The sequence below is a fragment of the Bombina bombina genome, chromosome 3 (assembly GCF_027579735.1).
Source record: "Bombina bombina isolate aBomBom1 chromosome 3, aBomBom1.pri, whole genome shotgun sequence".
Lineage (NCBI taxonomy): Eukaryota > Metazoa > Chordata > Amphibia > Anura > Bombinatoridae > Bombina > Bombina bombina.
Window position 1 is genome coordinate 309,829,613 of NC_069501.1, and position 15,396 is coordinate 309,845,008.

At 36.7% G+C, this 15,396-nt stretch overlaps 1 protein-coding gene across 5 annotated transcripts in view; it reads right to left on the bottom strand.

The window, feature by feature from the left end:
• Positions 1 to 10,257, bottom strand: part of CDKL5 (cyclin dependent kinase like 5) — a 1,071,204-nt gene extending 1,060,947 nt beyond the window's left edge. For 3 of the 5 annotated variants that reach the window (XM_053706410.1, XM_053706408.1, XM_053706409.1), the window contains exons 1-2: positions 10,184 to 10,255; positions 8,373 to 8,453 (exon numbers count right to left, since the gene is read on the bottom strand). The gene's annotated coding sequence lies outside the window, so the exon portion shown is untranslated. Of the gene's footprint in view, positions 1 to 8,372; positions 8,454 to 10,183 lie in introns of all 5 variants that reach the window. The other 2 variants (XM_053706416.1, XM_053706418.1) reach the window with 2 other exon arrangements.
• Between the last annotated feature and the right edge of the window lie 5,139 nt (positions 10,258 to 15,396).

Here is a 15,396-nt window from a genome sequence, read left to right on the forward strand (position 1 = left end):
AAGAAACATTCCGGTCACGAACGGAACTCAGCCACTTCCACCGGCTCCGTGTAAGCAGCAATTCCAGGAAACACCCAGAGCTCTGAGGTAAATAACTTTCTCTATACAAATAAATATCAAGCTGCTTCCTCCTGTTTGCTTACTGCAGTTAACCCGAGTATCTCCGGTAACGGACTTTGGCCACGCCCCTTCTGGGTTGGCTTTCATCAAGTCAGACTGTCACTCAAAACACCGGGGGTTAGTCGGCAGTCCTGTTACCTGCTTTCACAGATTAGTCTGCCACTTTATGGACACTGTCAGCCTGAAGTATTATTATAAACCAGATCAGGGAATGTAAAGCTGACAATCACTGTATAAAATTACAGACATTCTTATTTTGTGCAAATCTGATGAGAGAGGACACTTATTACTTGTTTGGTCAAACTACATCTTGCATTGAAGTTGCAATAACCTTTACATTGTAACTGGACTTAATTAAGTAACATCCTAAACTGCAAGAATTACTGTCAGACGATACAATTTAAAAGACTTTATTTTGAATTACAAATCAAACTCACTACAGTCAATCTGTGTTTATTTACTATATTAACATAGAGACTCAAGTGGAACATACCAACATTATACAATCTTGATCTACAGTTGCTATCCAATATATATACAGTAAGAATCTTCTTCTATTTCTCACATAATAACTAAGCCTATTAAATATGGAAGCAGTAGATCTACCTCAAGTGGTCTATAGTCTTTCCCAAAGAGTGGACCAACTTAGCCAGGGTTTAAGAGAACTCCAAGTGGAAAATGAAACCCTGCGTAAAGTAATTAAAGACACAGCACCCTCTAGGGTTCCAACCGTTGAATATGCACCTGAACCTACGGTTTCTGCCCCGGATCTTTTCTATGGGGATAGAACTCAATACCGGCAATTTAAGAACGCCTGCCTCCTGATGTTCCACCTCAAGCCTAGAACATATCCAAATGATAACATCAAGGTTCTCACTTTGATTTCATATCTAAGAGCAGAACCTAGGGTTTGGGCAGACAACCTATATGAAACCCAAAATCCAGTCTTAAGCTCTCTTAACTCCTTTCTAACAGCTATGGATGAATTTTACTCAGACACTAATCTGCAACTTAGTGCTGAAGGGAAGATGAGAAAGTTAAAGCAAGGAGCAAGACCTGTCGAATTGTATATTACCGAATTCAAGCAATTCGCCACAGATTCGCAATGGAACCAAATTGCGTTAAGAAACCAGTTCAGACTAGGTCTCTCAGAGTCCCTTAAGGACGAACTCGCCAGAGTAGTTCTACCCGAAGATTTGGAAACACTTATGAAATTAAGTATGCAAATAGACCGAAGACTTCGTGAAAGAAAGAGTGAACGTCATAACTTTGATCTGACTTTCAAGAAACCTACCCAAACTTCACACTCACCATCCACACGTACTCCAAATTAAGGAGAAGCAATGGACATAGGGTTTATACGTGGACCCCTGTCATCAGAGGAACGTACCAGGCGCAGAAATAAAGGCTTGTGTATGTACTGTGGATTAGAGAACCACACAGTCAGAGACTGTCCTTCCCTAGAAAAGAATAAATCCCGTAAGTGTTCTTCTTCTATCACATCTCTAATTGTACATAATAAACCAACTCACTGTAGCTTATTACTCTCTTTACAGTGGGAGCGAAGGCTGCTGAAGAAAGAAGCTATCGTTGACACTGGTGCCCAAGGAAATTATATAGATCACTCACTTGTAGTTCAAAATAAAATACCACTAATTAAAAAATGCAATCCTGTGTCTATACGTGTTGTTGATGGTTCAGAAATATCCTCAGGTCCCATCACACACCACACCATTCCTATCCTTGTTACTGTACACGATTCACATCAAGAATTGATTACTTTTGATGTCATACTCTCACCACTCTTCCCAATTGTATTAGGGTTACAATGGTTGCAACTACATGAACCCACAATAAACTGGAAAACTTTGCAGTTAACTCTGGATTCTTCATTTTGCAGTCAATCCTGTTACCAACACTCATCGTCGCCTCTGATGCAGATAAATGAGAGTCAACAACACCCTGATTTGTCCTTTATCCCAGAAGTGTATTCCAAGTTCAGAGAAGTATTCAGTAAAAAAGAGGCAGAGACCCTGCCACCCCATCGTTCCTACGACTGTCCGATTGATCTAAAACCTGGGACCTCACCACCCTGCGGACGACTCTATCCTCTCAGTAAACCAGAATTGGACCATCTCAAAGAGTACTTAGAGGAGAACCTCAGAAAGGGTTTTATACGTCCTTCAGTGTCCTCTGCTGCCGCCGGCATCTTCTTCGTCCGAAATAAGGATCAGTCTCTTCGTCCAATAATAGACTATAGAGAACTTAATAATATCACCAAAAAGAATAGGTACCCGTTGCCACTCATCCCTGAACTAATCGAAAGACTCCAAGATGCGAAGATATACACGAAGTTAGACTTGCGAGGAGCCTATAACTTGATTTGTATCAGAGAGGGGGATGAGTGGCTCACCGCATTTAGGACAAGGTATGGTCTATACGAATATTTGGTTATGCCTTTCGGCTTAACAAACGCCCCTGCAACCTTCCAATTTTTTATTAATGATGTCTTTAGAGATCTCTTGGATACCTGTGTCGTGGTATACCTCGACGACATCTTGATCTACTCCTCCTCCTTAGAAGAACATGTAAAACATGTAAGTTGGGTACTATCTAGGCTACAAGTCCATCGTTTATATGCTAAGGCTGAAAAGTGCCTATTCCATACTCAAGATATCACTTTCCTTGGTTACCGAATCAGCCCAAGAGGTATACAGATGCAGCAAGATAAGGTGGATGCAGTAAAACTCTGGCCTCAACCCACCACCAGGAAACAATTACAACGGTTTTTAGGGTTCAGTAACTACTATAGAAAATTCATTAAAAATTATTCAAAAATTGTGAAACCTCTTACAAGTTTAACCAGCTCTAACATTCCTTACAGATGGAATGATCAGGCAAATCATGCTTTCCAATTTCTCAAGAATGCTTTCACGTCCGCACCTATTTTAAGTTTCCCTGACTCTACTCTCCAATATATTTTGGAAGTTGATTCTTCAGAATACGCTGTTGGTGCCGTCCTATCTCAACGCAAAGCTCTGAATTCACCACTTCATCCAGTTGCCTTTTTCTCTAACACATTATCTCCAGCAGAGATTAATTATCCAATAGGCGAAAAAGAGCTCCTAGCCATCAAAAAGGCCTTTGAACATTGGAGACACCTCCTAGAGGGAACCATAGATCCAATAATTATTTACACAGATCACCGCAACCTGGAGTATCTACAAAAAAACAAGTCTCTCTCAAGCCGACAAGTCAGGTGGAACCTTTACTTCAGTCGGTTCAATTATCAGATTATCTATAGGCCTGGTTCACGGAACGGAAAAGCGGACGCTCTCTCAAGGTTAAATGATAAACCACCTTCAACTACTTTACCTGCTTCAATTATTCCATCCGAAAGATTTCTTGGAACAATGTTGGTTTCCGAAAATGACGTAAAATTGGCACTCAAATCTGATAAACAGATCCCTTTCAACAAAGTCTCCATCAACAAAAATCTGTACTTTCATGGTACTAGACTATACATTCCACTTTCACTCAGGTCTCTCCTGATCAGAAACTTTCATGATCCTCCCCTCTCAGGACATCCTGGTGTTCAAAGAACTCTGGAACTACTACAAAGGCACTATTGGTGGCCGAACATGATCTCCACTATACAGGATTTTATAAAATCTTGTAAAATTTGTACTGTCTCAAAGGCAGAAAAGAAACCACCATATGGATTTCTACTACCATTACCCATTCCAAACTCCCCTTGGAACCATTTAGGAATGGACTTCATAGTTGATCTACCTGTAAGTTCTGGAAACAATACCATCTTGGTCATCACAGACCTTTTGACGAAAATGGCCCATTTCGTTCCTTTCCGTAAGATCCCTTCTTCTGCCGAAACTGCTCAACTTTTCCTGGATAACGTAGTACGTCTTCATGGTCTTCCTTCCTTCCTAACGACTGATAGGGGAAGCCAGTTTACATCCCGGTTTTGGAAACATCTCACTACAGCTCTGCAAATTGATCATCGTTTGTCTACCTCATATCACCCGCAGACAAACGGTCAGTCAGAAAGAATCAATCATTGGTTAGAACAGTATTTAAGATGCTATTGTGCATACCACCAAGAAGACTGGTGTAAATTCCTGAGTATGGCTGAGTTCTCTTATAATAACACCCTAAACTCATCGTCTCAAATGACACCTTTTTTCGCTAACTACGCATATCATCCTCGTTTATCTTTTAATTATTCAGGGATAGAAGACATGCCCTCTGTAGATGAATTGCTACGTAAATTGTCTGAGAACTATCTGGTTCTGAAGAAAAATATCCAACAGGCTCAGGCATCCCAGAAGAGGTTTTATGATCTGAGGAGAAGACCTGCTCCCTCTTACTCAGTGGGTGACAAGGTGTGGCTTTCTACCAAGTTTTTACGTCTCCAGGTACCAAGTAAAAAACTTGCTACTCTTTTCATCGGTCCCTTTCCCATTTCGAGAATCATAAACAGGAATGCTGTGATACTGGATCTTCCGCCTACTCTTAAGATTCACCCATCATTCCATGTTTCCCTGCTTAAACCTGTTACAACTTTGGATAAACAAGACCAGGTACTTCCCCCACCTTCTACCATCCTTGATTTGGACTCCTTTGAGGTATACGATATTTTGGACTCCAGGATGTTCAACGGAGTTGTCCAGTATCTTTTCCGTTGGAAGGGCTTTTCACCTGACGATGACACCTGGGAACCTTCTACCAATGTCAATGCACCTAGATTGGTTGCTCGTTTCCATAGACGATATCCCTGTAGACCTAAGCCACAAGCCGAGGGTCGGCTTGCTTGAAGGGGGGGGATCTGTCAGGATTCCACTCCAGGATTTCTCTCTCACCTAAACATACCTGCACAGTTACACCACTCCCCTATTTAAGGCTTCTGTGCACCTTAAACAGGTGCTTAGTTATTGAAGTTACAAGCTAGATACTACGCCTAAGAACTGTGATATTCTTATCCCAGGACTAATAATCTTTACTCTCAAGGAGACATTCAAAGACCAACCTTATTCTGCTCCAAAGCCTTCTGTTTGACAAGCTGAAGTTGCGGATAACATTCAAGTAACAGCTGTTCGCATAACCCCATTACACGCTGCCTGAAACAACCTCTTACTCTGAACTCTAGCTGACTAACACTTACAGCTTGAATCTGCTTCCTTCACTGGATTATTACCTCTACGCTGTATAAGCCATTCCAGAAGCTGAAGTAAAAGAAACATTCCGGTCACGAACGGAACTCAGCCACTTCCACCGGCTCCGTGTAAGCAGCAATTCCAGGAAACACCCAGAGCTCTGAGGTAAATAACTTTCTCTATACAAATAAATATCAAGCTGCTTCCTCCTGTTTGCTTACTGCAGTTAACCCGAGTATCTCCGGTAACGGACTTTGGCCACGCCCCTTCTGGGTTGGCTTTCATCAAGTCAGACTGTCACTCAAAACACCGGGGGTTAGTCGGCAGTCCTGTTACCTGCTTTCACAGATTAGTCTGCCACTTTATGGACACTGTCAGCCTGAAGTATTATTATAAACCAGATCAGGGAATGTAAAGCTGACAATCACTGTATAAAATTACAGACATTCTTATTTTGTGCAAATCTGATGAGAGAGGACACTTATTACTTGTTTGGTCAAACTACATCTTGCATTGAAGTTGCAATAACCTTTACATTGTAACTGGACTTAATTAAGTAACATCCTAAACTGCAAGAATTACTGTCAGACGATACAATTTAAAAGACTTTATTTTGAATTACAAATCAAACTCACTACAGTCAATCTGTGTTTATTTACTATATTAACATAGAGACTCAAGTGGAACATACCAACATTATACAATCTTGATCTACAGTTGCTATCCAATATATATACAGTAAGAATCTTCTTCTATTTCTCACAAAAACTATTCGACAAATATATCAGACTTGCTGGCAGACCCAGACCTCCCCATTTTGTATCACACTAAAAAAGTAAATTTTTTTTAATTACTTGCAAAAATAAATAAATAAATAGCCAATGGGGATTAACCCCTTCCTGCCGGTACTTTTAAATGCATGAACGATTGCTTGATTTCAATGAAGGGATCATGTCTGGGGAGAGTGCCTTTGACAATTTGCACTCCCTCCAGCCCGTGATCCCAGTTAGGAAGCAGTTATGGCTTCAGGCACTAAAGCCAAGCACCTTTAGGATAGCATGGAACATCATAACAGCGGGAAGCGGTTAAATTATAATATAGTTACGCATATTGAGGCACACTTAAAATAAGTCAATGAGACTTACAAACACATGTGGCAAAGTTTTGTGGAACACAGTTGCACATTAATAGATAAACAGCATGATGCAAAGCTCATTTGCACATAAAATTGACCGCAATAATACCGTTATTAACATAAATCATGACATTTCTCTTATAAAGCTACAGAACCCACAACAATACTGTTAACTACAATAAATTCAACCTATTTAGATGATAACCATATAATTTACATAAAGCTTATTCTTCCTACTGGGGCTAAAATCAATTAAGTGCATGGACTCAATAGATTAACAATAGATAATATTAGTTATGGTTGTTCAACTTATCAGAAAACAAATAACTTGTTAAACTACTAATAAACAAAAGACCTATCTTCTGTAGTATTAATTATAGTACTACACATAATATAATGAATAAATAATAAAAAAGATAAATGTTTTAATAACCAGTTTTCAAGCTCCTATGATAAATATTAAAATGTATGCCCGAAAGCCATAAACCTAGGAATTTACGGCAAATGCAGGCATACACATGTAATTGCTATGTATATTGCCAAGAAAATTATCAAAGAATTAAAGGAAAATGCAAACCAAAATGTTTCTATCACGATTCAGATAGAGCATGCGATTTTAAAACAACTTTCTAATTTACTTCTATTATTAATTTTTCCCTTGGTATCTTATGTTGAAAAGCAGGGACATAAACAGCCTGCCTATTTCCAGAGCACTATATGGCAGCAGTTTTGCAAGAATGTCTTCCATTTGCAAGAGCAAAGATGGCAGCATTATTTCCTGCCATTTAGTGCTCCAAATGCCTACCTAGCTAACTCTTCAAAACAGAATATAATGGGAATTAAAGGGACACTGACCCAAATTTTTTCTTTCATGATTCAGATAGAGCATGCAATTTTAAGCAACTTTCTAATTTACTCCTATGATCGATTTTCCTTCATTGTCTTTCTATCTTTATTTGAAAAGCAAGAATGTAAGTTTAGAAGCCGGCCCATTTTTGGTTCACAACCTGGGTTGTCCTTGCTGATTGGACAGCACCAATAAACAAATGCTGTCCCTTGTTCTGAACCAAAATTGGCTGGCTCCTTAGCTTAGATGCCTTATTTTTCAAATAAAGAAAGCAAGAGAACGAAGAAAAATTGATAATAGGAGTAAATTATAAAGTTGCTTGAAAATGCATGCTCTTTCTGAATCATGAAAGAAACAAATTGGGTTCAGTGTCCTTTTAAGCAAATTTGATAATAGAAGTAAATTGAAAAAAAAATTGTATGCTCTGTCTGAAGCACAAAAGAGATTTTTGGGGTTTCATATTAAAATTAAAAAAAAAAAAAGAGGAGATCTATCCATACTGGCAGTATTAAGTTATGGCAGGTCTCTAAATATTTTTAAGATCAAAGTTTTTTTTCTCTATATTTAATGGCTCATAGAGAGAAAAAAAATTAAAGGGATAGAAAGGTCAAAACTGAAATGTGCATGGGTGCATTAATAACTGTAATAACTTTTATCAGAAGAATGTTTGCTAATGGAAGTACAGTATATTGCAAAATTATTCTATTTCAAATTGAACTGCACCCATGCACATTTCAGTTTTGACCTTTCTATCCCTTTAAATTTATCAAAAGATACGACAGGTTTAGTTACAATTTTACAGTTATAACCAAATTGCAGATGGTGGATTCAAAAAACTTGGAAGGAATGTTCCTTCCATCCTTGCCACAACTAAAAAAATTAAACTACAGGAAATAACTACACATCTGTTGACATGCAATGATTTGTTTTTTTTGTTCATATTCTGTAAGAATAACATGTCAACATGAAGCAGTTAAATCTGTCCCTTATAGACTACACATTATATTCCATCACTTTAATCTACCATCAAATGTACTTTTTTTTACATATATATAGAAAAAACGTCATACAATGCAATGCCAAGATTTTTTATTCTTACCTCAAGGGAACCATCGAAGAGGAGTACTTATGAGTCCAATGACTTCATCACGGCAAAGATGTTTTTTCACTGTTGCCAGTACTTATAAAGGGAATGAAAAAAAAACAAGATGTCAGTAAAATCTCTCAGCCAGAATCTGGTTTGTCATATAATGTTGATACCACAGCTTTATAATGGTTGGCAGTATGAAAAAACACCAGAAGCACTTTTGTGCTAATCATGTATGTGTATATATATATATATATATATATATATATATATATATATATATATATATATATATATATATATACACACACATTCATTCAAGATTAAACCTTCTTCTTTAGAAATGTAACTTTTGACAGACACTTTTTCTTAGGCTAAAATGACCCATAGGAATTTATGAATGCACCTCTACCCTGGTTAATACAAATGATATTCCTGTAGATGGATAATCAAACTGTATTCTTCATTATTTAAAATTTCACATCTACGAATTACAAATTGCAGGAAAGGCTAAAAATGTGACAATTGAATTTTATAACTCGGAAGCTCTCATGCCTCTTGGCATTCATAAAATGTGTGGTGCTGACTTATAATAAAGGATTTTCATTGGTGAATGGTGGTCAAAGCATAAACTGTTGCTTTAAAATAATGTATCTTCCCTGGACTTCCATTAATAACATAGTAACACAGCACACATATACCTGTAAAGCTTTCTGCTGAAGATATGGAAATGATTGCTTGGGGAACTAAAATGCACTATTATATGGCCAATATACAACTTGGTATAAGCAAAAATGTGCAAATAAACATAGCTGGCCCCAAACCAGTTGAGTTAAATAGTACAAAGATTAAATCTCTTCCACACTAAGGACAATATTAAACACCAACTTAACAACATGAAATACACGAGTGCACACACATCCTTCAAAATGTCAAACAGGATATTATAAATTAATTATGAATCTCATCATATGTCATTTGATTTCATTTAACCTGGCAAAAAATCAAAACAGTCTAAGAAAAGAATAACACAGATATGTATAGGAAATAAATCATTACAGGTGTATTAATAATTATATTATGAGTGATTTATGACCTTTTCAAAAGAAAATATTGAAAAATATAAATATTATATGTCTTATGACACTAAAAGATGAATGCAATAAAACAAAAAAACAGCAAAGCCATGGAATGTTAAAATAGTTTGGGAATAAGTACCCATATTTTTTCACACCCAATGAACAAAAAACAATAGGTGCTAACTGCAAAGATGCCACCCCAGCATTACTCACACAACCCACCAGAGAGAGAGAGCGAGAGAGAAAACATCATCTTCCATGGTATATAAATAGGACACATCTTTTGCAATGGCCAGGTTGGCAAAATGGCAGTTTAAACAAATATGTAAAAATACACATATTTGTTTAAAAAAAATCAATAATTTTAGCCTTTTTTTTTTTTTTTAAAGGGTATGTTGCCTATGATCTCATGCATGCTGAGAGTAACATATATGTCATGCAAGAATGGGTTCTGATGTAGCTCTAATGATATGCAATGCTAAACAGAAGCAGACCCCCTAACCAAACACGATAATGGCAATGATTAGCAGAATGATTAGAGCCCTAGGGACACTCTCAGGTGCCATGCTCATCATGAAATGCAGAGGTGGACGGGCTCTTGTGGTTAATGGGGTAAGGTGGCATTTAGGATACTTGACATGATGAGTGAAGACAGATACCTGGGCACCACAGAGCACAAAGGGGGATCCCCAGGCCCAGGGGGTAGGGAAGCCCAGCTCCTGTTGCTGTGTGACTGTCACTCACCTTTTCTCCTCCCTGCTCTGTCCGGGTTTATCTCCCCACCTCCTCCTCCGCTTCTCTGCTGCTGTTTTCCTATCAGGCAGCAACTCAATACGACCAGAAAGGGAAAAAAACAAGAGGGACGCCCACCTACTCTACACGCTCTTCTAGACACGCCCTTTCATCACGCCCCTCTGCGCCAACACCAGCCCCCCTCTTCTGCACAGCAGTGTCTCCCTTGACAACTGCTTAGAGTGATGGAAGAGAGTAACCAATGACGAGAGAAAATAAATGTAGGCAAGGTGAGTGATGGAGGAAAAAACAAATAGAAAATAGAAAGGGGAGGGAGCATTGGAGAGGTTAAGACTGCTGCAGGTGTGGAATGCGGAGGGATGGGAGAGACTAAAGGAGGAGCTACGCAGGTCTCCTAGGTAACTGTGCCTTGGGGCGGTGCTAGTTGGTTATCATTGTCATGAAGGGGCGTGGTGAGTAGGAATGATACCCTCCGTCTACAAATTACATTCACAGGTGTTTTCGAAGGCAATTCGCTGAGTTAAATTTTGGAAAATGCGTTAGTGCATAAGTATTCTGCAAATCTGCAATAACCTGGCAACTAGAGTGAAATAATTTAGTAATAATACTCTCCTTGTAATTCATTCGCTCAAGTAAGAAAATAACTAAAGGGCAATCTAGTCTGAATATTTAAAGCTTTTCTTTTTAAAATGCGAGTTTGTATTTAGTACTTCTTTAAAACGTATATTTTCTCAGATCTTCATCTTAACCCAATACTGTGTTCGTGCTGTACTTCTGTGAACTATCAAGTATAATTTTCAGATTACGTGAGACATTGTCTAGAATCTAGATGAGCAAATTCTATCAAAATCAAGAGGTTATGTCATGTCTGTGTTGCCAAGAAGACACACACATAATAATACACATAGGCATGGAGTAAGTATCCCAATAGTTTACTAGTGAGGATACTTTCTAGTCCACTCAGTTTAAAAAAATATTGCTTTTTCCTATTTTTACCTCTTCCTACTGCAATTTCTTACTTGTCTGGATCTCTCTTCTCTTTCTCTCTCTTTTTCTCTCTCGTCTCTTTCTCCCTCTTCTCTTTCTTCCTCTTTTCTTTCTCTCTCTTCTCTTTCTCTCTCTTCTCTTTCTCTCTCTTCTTTTTCTCTCTCTCCCTCTCTTTTTTTCTCTCTCTCTCTCCCTCTCTTTTTCTCTCTCTTTCTCCCTCTCTCTTTCTCTCTCTCTCTTTCTCCCCCCTCTCTCTCTTTCTCCCCCTTCTCTCTCTTTCTCCCCCTCTCTTACTCCCCCTCTCTCTCTTACTACCCCTCTCTCTCTTACTCCCCCTCTCTCTCTTACTCCCCCTCTCTCTCTTTCTCCCTCTCTCTTTCTCCCTCTCTCTCTCTTCCTCTCTCTTTCATATACATGTATTTGCAAAAATACTTCTAGTAAAAGTTATCACTATTTTAGTGTTAACATTTTTCTCTGCATGTGCACGTGGAGCATTACTAGATATTCTCAGCGTACAATCGCTTTAAATACTGTAGTTGCTCAGATCGCTATTGGGGCTTGTATCATGTAAGCAATTAACAAACAGCTAGATTATGAGTTGTGCGTTATGACTCAAATTGTAGCGTTATGGCCTATAACGCATCAATTTCCCTAATGTAGCCATTACAAGTTTGAAAAAACCTCCATAACGCAACAAAAATCCCCATCTACGCACAAATCCATGACACTATCCAAGACCAGTTATTATTGATATATCGCAACCAAAAACCTTCAATTATCACTTCAAAAATAATATACAAAGTACACTTACACTTATACAAACACTCTACAATAAAATATTTTTTTATAACATTTAAATATATATATATATATATATAGATATAACGGATCAAAGATACGAGATCTCGGGTGTTAGAAAAAAAATGTACACACAGCCTTTTTACATTGACTCACATAGACATACATGAACTTACTCTCATTTAGCTACATCTCTGTACAAATATCATCACATACATGCATAATTCGCTGCATACATACAATATACAGCAGATTACGTACACAAACATTTTTTTAAATATGAAATTATAACGATTTCATGTACTTTTTCACAGAATGACATGACGTCACTCACTTTGCACTTAAAAGGAGTGTTGGGAGTTTTTTTCTTTAAATTTCTCTGCTCCATTTACTTCTATGGGGAACAGGTACATGCGATCGGCCTCTTTTCATAACGCACGCGATCATTTTCTTTTTTTAAACTTGTAATACGTGCGGTCTACGGTGTGAGCTAATTCATTAATTCTTCCATAGGTCCCGCAATGACAAATAGATTACAAAATATACTATTTGGCACTGTGTGAACATCAATACAAGCTCAAAATTATTTAGGAAATTACATTACATCAACTATAAATCACAATTAATTGTAACATCACCAAAAGGAAATCAGTTTCAAGAATTAACACATATTTAAAGGGACATAAAATACTATTTTTAGATTTCATGATTCAGAAAGAGTAGGCAATTTTAAACAGTTTTCTCATTTACTTCTATTATATAATTTTATGTATTCTCTTCATATCCTTTGATGAACAGCATATCTAGATAGGCTTAATAGATGATGATTAGAAGCTGCACATAGATGCCTTGGGTGATTGGCTCACCCATGTGCATTGCTATTTCTTCAACAAAGGATATATAAGCAATGAAGCTATTTAGATCATATAAGTACATTGGAATGCTGTTTAAAATTGTATTCTCTGTCTGAATCATGAAAGATAAATTATGTCTTTAGTGTCCCTTTAAGATCAGGATTTAAACATAATATACCATTAGGAATTTCGTATAATTCAAATATATCATTAGAAAATATTATAGTTGTCACTTTTTTGGAAGCAACAACAATGCTATACTGCTTTATATAAATGAACATATGTGGGAGAGAATCACAATACATACAAACACACATTTATTTTTTTAATCAACACACAATAATAATGTTGCAAAATAGAACAAGAGAACGAAGATTTGGAAAGTAGACAGGCATATAGCTAATATGATGACATCATTCTAAGCTTCAACCATACAGAGTATTAGGACTTTATTGCCTCTATAATCAGTGTCTCAGTCAATATTGCATATACATAGACGAGAGGTTTGGAAGATCTTTGTATTATATCACTAGGCTTTGGTTGAAGAGCGACTTTTTGATTTTATAAGATATCTATTATCTATTACTTATTATTGTTTATCACATTTGAATATTTTTCAGTACATTATCTAAGATGCAGAGCAAAGAATTACGCAATCAGAGTCGTTTGACTCTCAGTAACTGTGAAAATCCTATGGAAATCTCTGCATCTGTAGATAATAGTAATTTATCTATGACACAATTCTTTTTTAAACTTGAAGATGCACTTAAACAAGAACACCGGCATTGGTGGGATATCGACACTTAATATAAGCATAAGGGGCATATACCTAGGGGTCTAAGATTATCTAAAGTATGTTCATTTACAAACGATGCCGATCTAACATCCAAATGGCAAAAATTACTATCTGAGTGTTCCTTTAAATTTATTGACTTACTCATTGAACATAGAGAAATGCTGTTGAGGAATACTGAATTAGTAATAGAGCAGTTTCAATCAGCTCTTGTGAAGTATGAACAACATTCTGATTATGAAAACAAAAATAAAGAAATCTTAGAAAAAACTGATAACTATCAAAAGAACCTAATTAAAATTAAAGCTAAGAAACTAGCTAGGTATGAGAAAGATTATTCAGAAGGCTGTATATACACAAATAAAGTCACTTCTGGTATTAGTACAGAAGAGGCTCCTGAATCAAGAGTCTTTCATTAACAATAGTGATGCTAAACAAGACAAATGGGTAAAAGTTGAATATAAGAAACCTAAAGACAAAAGAAAGAATATAGTTTCCAAAAATGAGGAATACATATACCCCAATAATAATAATACAAACAAGGGATATAATTCATTTAAACAATATAATTCCACTTGGAGACAAAAAGATAAGTTTAATCCCCAGAGACAATATAAAGAGAGAAATAATTCTGCAAATTTTAGAGATGAAGAGAATGATTGGTATAAAAGGGAACAATATAGGGATTACAGCAATAACTGTCATCAATATAATCAATCTGACTCAGCTTATTCAAATGTGAGGCCAGAGTATAGGGAAGAAAGACCACAGGTTTTTCAATTGAACAAAAAACAAGATCATTACAAACAACATCAAAAACATGTACCCATCAGATTAAAACAAATGGAAACAGATTATGCAAAAGGAGAGTATTATACTCCTCCAAAAAAAAGAACATACGCCAACGTGGCAGCAGAGGGAGAGTAAAATCTACCAAAAAGGAGAAACTTAAAAGAATGAAAGATGGCATTTAATCTTTCTTGTCATGTATTGACAAATGAAGAGATTTGTGTGCTCCACAGATGGTTATCCTTTTGTCCTTCAAATGAACATACTATTTTAGAATTATTTGTAGACTTGAATAGGTTTATTAGAAAATTGTCACTACAACGTTACTTTTGTGATAAAAAAATTAAACAAGATAAACAAGTATCAATAGTAACGGATATTATGACAGAGAGACCACACACAGATATCATTTATTATGAACCTGAGGAGCTATGTGATTCTCTGTTTGATGATTTTGTCCATTCTAATCTAATGTTGAAATCCAACTTTAATCCCCCTATCACTAGTCACAGTATCCAATTCTTTCAGGATTTAGTCTTGGAGGAATTTGGATCTATGAACAGTAAAAATAAGGCCTCTAATTTGAATATTTTTTAACTCAAAGCATTATCTAATCTGGCAAAAAAATATTCTCTAGTGATTAGACAAGCGGACAAGGGAGGTGGGATAGTATTGCAAGACTGGGGTGACTATATAAATGAAGCGAATCGTATTTTACTTGACACTAATTATTATAAGAGACTTTCTTTCAATCCTACACAAGAATATATGATTAGTCTTGTAAAATTAATTGATGATGGATACTATAAAGGCATCCTTACTAAGAAAGAAAAAGAATATCTTAGTCCTAGTACCCCCAGTCTTGCATACTATTACCACCTCCCTAAAATTCATAAATGTAAAACTAATCCTCCCGACCGCCCGATTATTTTGGGGATTGGTAATCTTACATGTAACCTATCAGAGTATATAGATCTGTTTTT